Source organism: Papio anubis, chromosome 1 (assembly GCF_008728515.1).
Source record: "Papio anubis isolate 15944 chromosome 1, Panubis1.0, whole genome shotgun sequence".
NCBI classification, from domain to species: domain Eukaryota; kingdom Metazoa; phylum Chordata; class Mammalia; order Primates; family Cercopithecidae; genus Papio; species Papio anubis.
The window spans coordinates 155,814,551-155,825,985 of NC_044976.1; the positions used below are offsets into that span (position 1 = coordinate 155,814,551).

Here is an 11,435-nt window from a genome sequence, read left to right on the forward strand (position 1 = left end):
TAGAATCAAAGATATAGAATCATCATCAATAGATGAATGAATATAGAAAATGTGATATACACGTATGCATATATATGTATATTTATATATGTGTATATATATGTATATACACACACATATATATGCATATACATGCATATATATTACATATACAAGTCAACTGTGATTTGGCCATAAGAAAGAATGAAATTATGTCATTTGCAGCAACATGGATGGAACTAGAGGTCATCATGTTAAATGAAATAACTTAGGCACAGAAAGACGGATACCTCTTGTTCTCACTCATATATGGGAGTTAAAAAAATTGATCTCCTCAAGATAGAGAAAAGAATGATAGATAACAAAGGCTAAGAAGAGTATGTGGGAGGGAGGATAAAGAGAGATTTGTTAACTGGTACAAACATATAGTTAGATAGAACAAATAAGCCCCAGTATTCTCTTGCACAGTAGGTTGCCTATAGTTGGCAACAATGCACTGTACATTTCAAAGTAGCTAGAAGAGAGGATTTGAAATGTTACCAATACATAGAAATGAGAAATACTCAAGATGATGAGTACCCCAAATACCCTGATTTGATCATTACACATTCTATGGATGTAAAAAATACATGTGCAGAACAAAGACCCACCTGCAACATTTGGTGGCAACCATAAGGGGATTCTCCAAAGCGGTGAGTAATATTGTACCACTTTCACTTGCTATTCTGTCCTATCCTTCCTTAGAATTGGAGGAAAATACTGGGCACCTGTCAACCGGTTAAAAATGATTAGCATGGCCGCTGGACTTAAGACTCAAGTGTGAGGCTTCCTGGAAAAAGGCTTTCTAACAACCCCCAACCCTTCTGGGTTGGGAACATTGGTCTGGCTGGAACCGGCTTCCACTTTCACAATTTCCTGGGGGAAGCCAAGGGCCAACTAGAGGCTGAAAGCTGTCATACTGAACTGGCATTGGCCAGTTAAGATCAGGGCACAGCCAGAAGTCTCTACTCAACAGTCGCCCATGTGTGCACCCCTACCTCTCCTTCTGACCCATACCTCCTGGGTCCTGACCATGACTTTCTTGAAAGTGTAGCCCCAAAATTCTCCTTACCTCTGAATCTACTTCCTCCAATCCCTGCCTCCTAGGTACTAATGCTTCAGACTTTTGTTTCCTCTCCAAGTATTAGAGCAAGTTGTATCTCCAAAGGGATCTAAGGAAGCTCTATGCTGTGTCCTTAAGCAACTAGGCTATGAACCCAGGGAGTCTTACCCCAATTTAGGCAAACAGCTCTCAACACGAGCAGTTATGTGGGACCCATTCCCCACCACCCTTGCCAGAGTCCCAAGTTTGTAAATGGCTAGTGTCTCATGTGTCCGTGTAAAGAGACCACCAAACAGGCTTTGTGTGAGCAACAAGGCTGTTCATTTCACCTGGGTGCAGGTGGGCTGAGTCCAAAAAAGGAGTCAGCAAAGGATGGTGGGATTATCACTAGTTCTTATAGGTTTGCGATAGGTGTACAAAGTACCTTCTTAAGGGCAGGGAGAGAATATTACAAAGTATCTTCTTAAGGGCTGGGGAGAATATTACAAAGTACCTTCTTAAGGGTGGGGGAGAATATATCTTTTCAGTTAGGGTAGGGCAGGAACAAATCACAACGGTGGAATGTCATCAGTTAAGGCTATTTTCACTTCTTTTGTGGATCTTCATTTGCTTCAGGCCGTCTAGATGTATACATGCAGGTCACGGGATATGACGGCTTAGCTTGGGCTCAGAGGCCTGACATTCCTGTCTTCATTTATTAATAAGAAAAACAAAACAAAATAGTGGTGAAGTGTTGGGGCAGCAAAAATTTTTGGGGGTGGTATGAAGAGATAATGGGTGATGTTTCTCAGGGCTGCTTCAAGTGGGACTAGGAGCAGCTTGGGAACCTAGAGTGGGGGAGATTAAACTGAAGAAAGATTTTGGGGTAAGAAGTGATATTGTGGGGTTGTTAGAAGGAGCATTTGTCGCATAGAATTATTGGTGAGGGCCTGGATGTGGTTTTGTATGAATTGAGAAACAAAAGACACAAGGTCTGAATAAGAGAAGGAGAAAAACAGGTATTAAAGGACTAAGAATTGCGAGGACCCAGAATATCCAATTAGAGAGTGCCCAAGGGGGTTCATAATAATTTGCTTGGTTGATGAGTTTTTGAGCTCTATCCTTGAGGTTTTTTTATGTTGTCATATACCAGGCCAGATGGATTTAGGTAAAAACAACACTCTTCATTTAAAAATATACAGAGTCCTCCTTTTTCAGCAGGGAGTAAATTGAGGCCTCAGCGATTATGGAGGAAAAAGAAATGCAAAGCCAGCGACTGTTTGTTAAAGAAGGATTAGAAATGGCTAGGAGAGGAGCAGTGTGAAGAAGAAGAGGCAAGAACGACCCTCGGACCGACCAAAGCCCACGCACGCTGCATCCCGCATCCAGCACCTACATCCCGCCGCCGTCACCACCATGCCCAAGAGAAAGGCTGAAGGGGATGCTATAGGAGATAAAGCCAAGGTGAAGCATGAACCACAGAGAAGATCCACGAGGTTGTCTGCTAAACCTGCTCCTCCAAAGCCAGAGCCCAAGCCTAAAAAGGCCCCTGCAAAGAAGGGAGAGAAGGTATCCAAAGGGAAAAAGGGAAAAGCTGATGCTGGCAAGGAAGGGGATAACCCTGCAGAAAATGGAGATGCCAAAACAGACCAGGCACAGAAAGCTGAAGATGCTGGAGATGCCAAGTGAAGTGTGTATTTTTGATAACTGTGTACTTCTGGTGACTGTACAGTTTGAAATACTATTTTTTTATCAAGTTTTATAAAAATGCAGAATTTTGTTTTACTTTTTTTTTTAAAGCTTAGCACACAGAACACTTCATTGTTGTTTTTGGGGGAAGGGGCATATGTCACTAATAGAATGTCTCCACAGCTGGATTGATGTGGGAAAAACACCTTTCCCTTCTAGTTTTGAGAGACTTCCTCTTGGTTCCCAGTAGGAGGGATTCCCTGAGTTTGACACACATGGCCACCTTGGCACAAAAGTCTTGTGGTATGGAAAAACAAATTTGTTTTTATGTCCTCTTCTCTCTTTCCATCTTTCAGCATAGACTTAACTCCCTAAAGCCCAGACATCTGTTGGGACCTGACCCCCAGTCATTGGTTACCAATGTGTCAGGCAATCTAGACTTTCCAGTGATGCCACTGAGATAGCACCTGTCAAAACAGCAGTGGTTCCATTTCTAGATTGTGGATCTTCAGACACATTCTGCCATTTTCATTTCACTTCCTGAAAGTCAGGGTCGGCTTGTGAAAAGTTGTTAAACAACATGCTAAATATGAAACGTCAACCGTCACTCTAAACTTTCCCTGTTCAGAGCATCAGATGAAGACTTCATTGGGTTTTATAGTGGCTTTCTGATTTTTGGTAGTCCATTGAAGAAGGGAGTTTGAAAGTTGTTGTATACTGTTAACAATTGTCTGCCCATGTTCTGCCTGAAATATCATGATTGTTTATGGAAAGTATCTTTAATAAAGCTGGATACAGCTTGACTTGGGAAAAAAAAAAAAGAAATGTCTAGGAAAGAGTGAGTGAGATTGATAGTGTGGTGGAGATAGCTGGGGAGAGGTTGAGGGTGGCATAAGAACAGGAACGAGAGTAAGAGCAAGTATAACAGTAAAGAATAGGACTTCATCAGAGTGAAAGTGTTGGAGTGTGTCCTGTCAGCAAAGATCTTCTATCCACTCCAAGAGGGAGTCAAGAGTGGAGGATTGGGGGATTGGGGATAGATATTCATGATGCAAAGGAAATTAGAGGTTTTAAGAGGCGGGCTAACAGCTTGTAACCTACATGGAAGAGGTTATGAAATGATGACAGAATAGAATGGGCCTGTGAGGCTGGAAGGAAATATTTTCCTTGGTCCAAGAACCATTTGCCTTGTGTGGGAAGAGATTGATAAGTGGAAACTTCAGTAGGAGAGTAAATAGGAGTGACCAATTAGAAGGAGAAAAACTGGCCATGAGGGACGGAAGTTGGAATGCTAGCTGCTTCTTTAGCTACCTTATCAGCATAAGCATTGCCCTGAGCGATGGGATCTGATGCCTTTTGGTGGCCCTTGCAGTGCATGACTCCAGCTTCCTTTGGAAGTAAAGTGGCCTTGAGAAGAGTTTTTATTAAAGAGGCATTAATGATGGAGGACCCTTGAGTAGTGAGGAAAGCTGTTTCAGCCCATATAACAGCATGGATATGTAGGATAATACATGAATATGTAGCATATCCATGTAGGATATGGAAGGCATACTTAGAGTCAGTATAAATATTGACACGTAATTGCTTTGCGAGAATGAGGGCTTGAGTTAAGGCAATGAGTTTGGCTTGCTGAGAGGTAGTGGAGAGGTGCAAAGTGGTAGCCTCAATGATAGATGTGGAAGATGCTATTGCATAGCCTGCCTTTTGCTGGTAAGTGGCGATTAGGCCTGGTGGAATGGCCATCAATAAACCAACCAAGTGTGATCAGGGTGAGGAACATGAAAGAAGGAAATACGGGGAAATGGAGTAAATGTCAGGTGGATCAGAGAGATACGTCATGGGGTTGGGGGCCAGCCTAAAACAGTAAGGTCAAGTTGTTTGGACAGAAAGGCTACAGGGCACAGTCCTGGCTCTTGTGTAAGAAATTTGACCGCAGAGCCCTGTGCTTTGGCTGTGTGTAATGAAAAGGGTTGGGATAAGTTAGGGAAAGCCAACATGGGGGCATCTTCTAGGGCTGTTTTTAAAGAACAGAAAGAAGAATGGTGAAGGATTTAGGATCTATGGGGTCAGCTAGATTTGCTTTTGTGAGTTGATGTAATGGTTTAGTCAGGATGGTAAAACAAGGTATCCAAAGGCAGAAGTACCTAACCATGCCCAGGAAGGAAAAGAGTTGTTTTGTAGAAAGGCTTGGGGTTTGGGAGATTAGCCAGACACGATCAGCATGGAGAGCACATGTGTTTTCAGGAATAATTATGCCAAGATAGGTAACAGATGATGAAGAAATCTGGGCTTGACTGAAGTAAGGGGGGAGGTCTGCAAAGCCTTGCAGCGCTACAGCCCAGGTAATTTGCTGAGCCTAATGGGTGTCAGGGTCAGTCCAAGTGAAAGCAAAGAGAGATTGGGATGAAAGGTGCAAAGGAATAGAAAAGAAAGCATGTTTGAGATCCAGAACAGAATAATGGGTTATGGAGGGGTTGTGGAGAGAAGTATTGAGGATAGGAGAGTATATGGGTTTGGCACCACGGAGTGCTTAGGCAAGACAATTTGGTTGATAAGGCGCAGACCCTGAACTAACTTGTAAGGCTTGTCCGGTTTTTAGACAGGTAAAATGGGGGAATTGTAAGGAGAGTTTATAGGCTTTAAAAGGCCATGCTGTAACAGGCAAGTAATAACAGGCTTTAATCCTTTTAAAGCTTGCTGTGGGATGGGATATTGGCATTGAGCGGGGTAAGGGTGATTAGGTTTTAATGGGATGATAAGGGGTGCATCATCTGTCACCAAGGAGGAAGTAGCGGTATCCTATACTTATGGATTAAGGTGGGGAGATACAAGGATAGGATGAGAAGGAGGCTTTGAACTGGGGCAAAAGGTAGCAATGAGGTGTGACTATAACCCAGGAATAGTCAGGGAAGCAGATAATTTAGTTAAAATATCTCCACCTAATAAGGGAGCTGGGCAGGTGGGGATAACTAAAAAGGAATGCATTAAAGAATGTTGTCCAAGTTGGCACCAGAGTTGGGGAGTTTTAAGAGGTTTAGAAGCCTGGCCGTCAATACCTACAACAGTTATGGAGCCAAGGGAAACAGCCCCTTGAAAAGAAAGTAATGTGGAGTTGGTAGCCTCCGTATTGATTAAGAAGGGGACGAACTTACCCTCCACTGTAAGAGTTACCCAAAGTGTCCGTGATGGTCCAGGAGGCTTCTGAGCGGATCAGGCAGTGTCAATCTTCAGCCACTAAGCCAAGAAGATCTGGGAAGGAGCCAGAGAGCCTTGGGTCAGAGTTCCAGGGGCTCTGGGAGTGGCTGTCCGGGGAGTTAGACAGTCCGATTTCCAGTGGGCTCCCGCACAGATGGGACCTGGCTTAGGAGGAATCCAGAGCTGCAGGCATTCCTTTGCCCAGTGGCCAGATTTCTGGCACTTGTAGCAAGCTCCTGGGGGAGGAGGTTCTGGAGGAACCACTGGCAACTGTGGTTAAGGCGTTTGGAGTTCTAGTGTGCTGGAGACGTGGCTGGGATTTCTCTCACAGTGGAGGAAAGGAATTGTAACTCAGAAATACATTGATACTTGGCTGCCTCTACTCTATTATTGTACACCTTGAAGGCAAGGTTAATTAAGTCCTGTTGTGGGGTTTGAGGGCCAGAATCTAATTTTTGAAGCTTTTTCTAATGTTGGGAGCGAATTGGGTAATAAAATGTATATTAAGAATACGGCGGCCTTCTGGCCCCTCTGGGCCCAGGGCGGTAAAGCGTCTAAGGGTTGCTGCTAAGCAGGCCATGAACTGGGCTGGGTTTTTGTCTCTACCTTGGGTAGTTTCTTTAAGCTTGTCATAATTAACAGCTTTGTACGCTGCTTTTTTAAGCCCTTCAACTAGGCAGGAAATAATGTAATCTCACCTACCTATACCTGGGGAATCTGCCTGATAGTTCCATTGGGGATCCTCTCTGGGGACTGCTCTAATGTCTTCCTGGAGGTCTGGTTCATGGAGCCGGCAGTCGTCAGTGTGAGATTGGGCTAGAGAAAAAACTCTTTCCCGTTCATCTGGAGAGAAGGTAGAAGTTAGGATGACATTTAAGTCACTCCAGGTTAAACTGTAGGACTGAGTTAGCTTTGGAATTCCTGTATATATTTAGTGGGGTCTGATGAGAAAGAGCCTAAACACTGGCTGATTTGGGAAAGGTCTGATAGAGAAAAAGGCACATGTACCCCAAATGTACCCTGACTATACCTTCAGCTCCAACCACCTATCTAAGAGAAAATTGTTGGGCACGTGGGGGAGGGCTAGTCGCAGAATGAAACTGTAAGCCAGACCGGGTGTGAGGAGGGGAGGTGATAGAAGGATTATAGGGGGGGGAGCAGAGGCTGAGGAAGAATTGGGACCTGGGTTGGCCTGGTGAGGAGAGGCCTGGGGAGAAGGGGAGAGGTCAGATGAGTTCATAGAAAAGAAGGAGTCAAAGAACTCAGAGCTTGGGGTGGAGACTGAAGGAACACAGGAGAGAAAGAAGAAAGATTTGGGATGAGTCGCATTGGGAGCAGAGACTAGGGAGGGACCAATGTGTAAAAGAATGCCTGGACGTCAGACACCTCAGATCATTTGCCCATTTTTCAACAAAAACTATCTAGGTTTCGTAGGATATAGAAATCAAAAGTGCCATTTTCTGGCCATTTAGAACCGTTGTCGACTTTGTATTGGGGCCAAGCGGTGTTGAAGAAGAAAATAAGGTGTTTAGGTTTTAGGTCAGGTGTGAGTTGAAGAGGTTTTAAGTTTTTGAGAACACAGACTAAGGGAGAAGAGGGAGGAATGGAGGGTGGAAGGTTGCCCGTAGTGAAGCAGGCAAGTTTAAAGAGAAGTGTAGAGACACAGAAGGGGTGGGAGGTGCTTGCCCCCCAGGAAAGTGGAGAAGGGGTGGGAGGTGCTTGCCCCCCAGGAAAGTGGAAAAGGGGTGTAGACACGGAGAGAAGGGGGGGGGTGAGCAGCCCTGGGCTGCAATGTGGATGAGCAGCCTAAGCAGGCATCCCCGCAATTGACTCGCCACCAAGGGAATGTGGGTGAATAACCAAGGCAGGCATCCTCGTGGAGATCAGACACCAATGCAATGTGGGTGAATAATCAGGCAGGCATCCCCACAATGATTAAACACCAAGGGAAGGCTGCCTTCCCGAGTCCATGACCAGCGCTGGAGTTTTGGGTCCACAGATAAAATGTGTCTCCTTTGTCTCTACCAGAAAATGAAAGGAATTGAAATTAAGAGAAGGGAGAGATTGAAGGGTGACACCAAGATTGAAAGGAGAAAGAGGTTGAGGGATAGTGAAAGGTTGGAGAAGAGAGTAAAAAGAGGCCACTTACCGGATTTAAAATTGGTGAGATGTTCCTTGGGCTGGTTGGTCTGAGGACCCAAAGTCACAGGTGGATATCTTCACAGAGTGAGGGTGAGGACAGGGACTGGTCTCCCAAAGGAGTCCTGCTGACACAGGTCTTCAGCACCAAATGTCTCACGTGTCTGTGTGAAGAGACCACCAAACACTTTGTGTGAGCAACAAGACTGTTTATTTTACCTGGGTACAGGTGGACTGAGTCCAAAAAAGGAGTCAGCAAAGGGTGGTGGGATTATCATTAGTTCTTACAGGTTTGGGATAGGCATACAAAGTACCTTCTTAAGGGCATGGGGAGAATATTACAAAGTGCCTTTAAGGGGTGGGGGAGAATATATCTTTTCAGTTAGGGTAGGGCAGGGACAAATCACAATGGTGGAATGTCATCAGTTAAGGCTATTTTCACTTCTTTTGTGGATCTTCAGTTGCTTCAGGCCATCTGGATGTATACATGCAGGTCACAGGGGATATGATGGCTTAGCTTGGGCTCCGAGGCCTGACAGCTAGGAGGATTGCTCTCCCATTGTGTAAGATGCTCTCCTCCCCCATTTCTACCCAGATTACCACCCCCACCCCCCCGCAATACAATCTCCAAGCCTTGGCTCCTTGTCCAGGGCCTTAGAACTGTTGACACAGTACTTTAACAACTGGAACTGGGTCTATGACAACAGATCTGGATGAAAGCAAATTGAGTACATAAAAGAGAGGCGCATATTCCTATAGTGGCAAATGGGGGCAATAAGTGAACGTCCTTCTGCTGTGTTCCCAAAATCCATCTACAAAAAGAGAAAGAGAGAGAGGAAGAGACAGAGAGAAAAAGAGGGAGTCAAAGAGAGGAGTGAGAGACAGAGAGACAGAGGCAAAGAGGGAGTCAGAGAGAGAGAGGGAGAGAGACAGAAAGTCAAAGAGAGAGAGAAAGAGAGAGATATACAAGTAGTTAAAGAAAAAACAGTGTACACTATCCCTTTAAAAGCCAAGGTAAATTTAAAACCTATAATTGATAATTGAAGGTCTTCTCTGGGACCCTATAACACTCCAATACCAACTTGTTGTCAGTGTAAGCAAGGGCGTAGCCTGAAAACACTGAGACCACTGACAACCCGTAGCATTCCTACCAAAAATCCTTTAACCCAGTAACCCACGGATGGCCCATATGCATTCAATCGGTAGTGGCTACTGCTTTGCTAACAGAAGAAAGTAGAAAAATAGCTTTTAGAGGAAACCTCACTGTGAGTACATCTCACCAGTTCAGAATTATCCTAAGTAAAAAAAGCAGAAAGGTAGCTTACTAACTCAAAAAACTTAAAGTATGGGGCCATTCTGTTAGAAAAAGATGACTTAACATTAACCACTGAAAATTTCCTTAACCCAGCAGATTTCCTAACAGGGGATTTAAATCTTAATTACCATATGAAGGTCTGACCAGACCTAGGAGAAACTCCCTTCAGGACAGGATGATAGATGGTTCCTCCAGGGTGAGACTGAAACACACACACACACACACACACACACACACACACACACACAATGGGTATTCAGTAATTGATAGGGAAACTCTTGTAGAAGCAGAGTTAGGAAAATTGCCTAATAATTGGTCTGCTCAAACGTGCAAGCTGTTTGAACTCAGCCAAGCCTTAAAATACTTACAGAATCAAAAAAACCTATCTCAATCCTGACTCAAAATGTTACCTCCACCCACTCAGAAACAAATTTGCATAAGAACTGTTGTTTATGGGACTGCCTCTTGATGAGGCAGCTGGGTTGTTAAGAAATAGGAACCCAGCCCAGCTCTAGAACTCACCCCTGAGCATAAAGGCAATGTTGGGCACGCTGGTAAAGGGCCACTAGAATCCAGCAGCCATACCCCTTTCTTCGTGGTCAAGAAAGGCAGGAAAACAGGTGTTTTGACAGCTACATCAGTGAGCGTAGCTAATCTGGTAAGCAGAGGTCCATGGGTGGTTTCGCACCTGGAAAGGAATAAGCATTAGGACCACAGAGGACACTTTAGGACTAACGCTCATCGGAAAATGACTAGCAGTGCTGGCATCCTTATGTTCTTTTTTCAGATGGGAAACGTTCCCTACAGGGCAAAAATGTCCCTAAGATGTATTCTAGAGAATTCGGCCCAGTCAGAGTGTATGTACCTTTTTCCCTCTTAGACTTGAAGCAAATTAAAAGACCTAGGTAAATTCTCAGATAACCCTGATGGCTATACTGATGTTTTACAAGGGTTAGGACAATCCTTTGATCTGACATGGAGAGATATAATGTTACTGCTAGATCAGACACTAACCCCAAATGAGAGAAGTGCCGCCATAACTGCAGCCCTAGAGTTTGGCAATCTCTGGTATCTCAGTCAGGTCAATAATAGGATGACAACAGAAGAAAGCGAACAATTCCCCACAGGCCAGCAGGCAGTTCCCAGTGTAGACCCTCATTGGGACGCAGAATCAGAACATGGAGATTGGTGCTGCAGACATTTGCTAACTTGTGTGCTAGAAGGACTAAGGAAAACTAGAAAGAAACCTATAAATTATTCAATGATGTCCACTATAACACAGGGAAAGGAAGAAAATCCTACTGCCTTTCTGGAGAGACTAAGGGAGGCATTGAGTAATCACACCCTCTGTCATCTGACTCTACTGAAGGCCAACTAATCTTAAAGGATAAGTTTATCACTCAGTCAGTTGCAGACATTAGAAAAAACTTCAAAAGTCTGCCTTAGGCCTGGAGCAAAACTTAAAAACCCTATTGAACTTGGCAACCTCGGTTTTTTATAACAGAGATCAGAAGGAGCAGGTGGAACGGGACAAACGGGAAAAAAAAAAAAAGCCACCGCTTTAGTCAGGGCCCTCAGGCAAGCTGACTTTGGAGGCTCTGAAAAAGGGAAAGGCTGGGCAAATTGAATGCCTAATAGGGCTTGCTTCCCGAGCGGTCTACAAGGACACTTTTAAAAACATTGTCCAAATGGAAATAAGCCACCCCTCATCCATGCCCCTTATGTCAAGGGACTCACCGGAAGACCCACTGCCCCAGGGGATCAAGGTCCTCTGAGTCAGAATCCACTAACCAGATGATCCAGCAGCAGGACCGAGGGTGCCCAGGACAAATGCCAGCCCATGCCATCACCCTCACGGAGCGCCGGGTATGCTTGACCATTGAGGGCCAAGGGGTTAACTGTCTCTTGGACACTGGTGCAGCCTTCTCAGTCTTACTCTCCTGTCCCAGACAACTGTCCTCTAGATCTGTCACTATCTGAGGGGTCCTAGGACAGGCAGTCACTAAATACCTCTGCAAGACACTAAGTCATGACTGG

At 44.7% G+C, this 11,435-nt stretch overlaps 1 pseudogene; it reads left to right on the forward strand.

Annotated features, from left to right (window-relative positions):
• Window positions 1-1,904: 1,904 nt before the first annotated feature.
• Window positions 1,905-3,424, forward strand: LOC110741472 (annotated as a pseudogene).
• The last annotated feature ends 8,011 nt before the right edge of the window (window positions 3,425-11,435 follow it).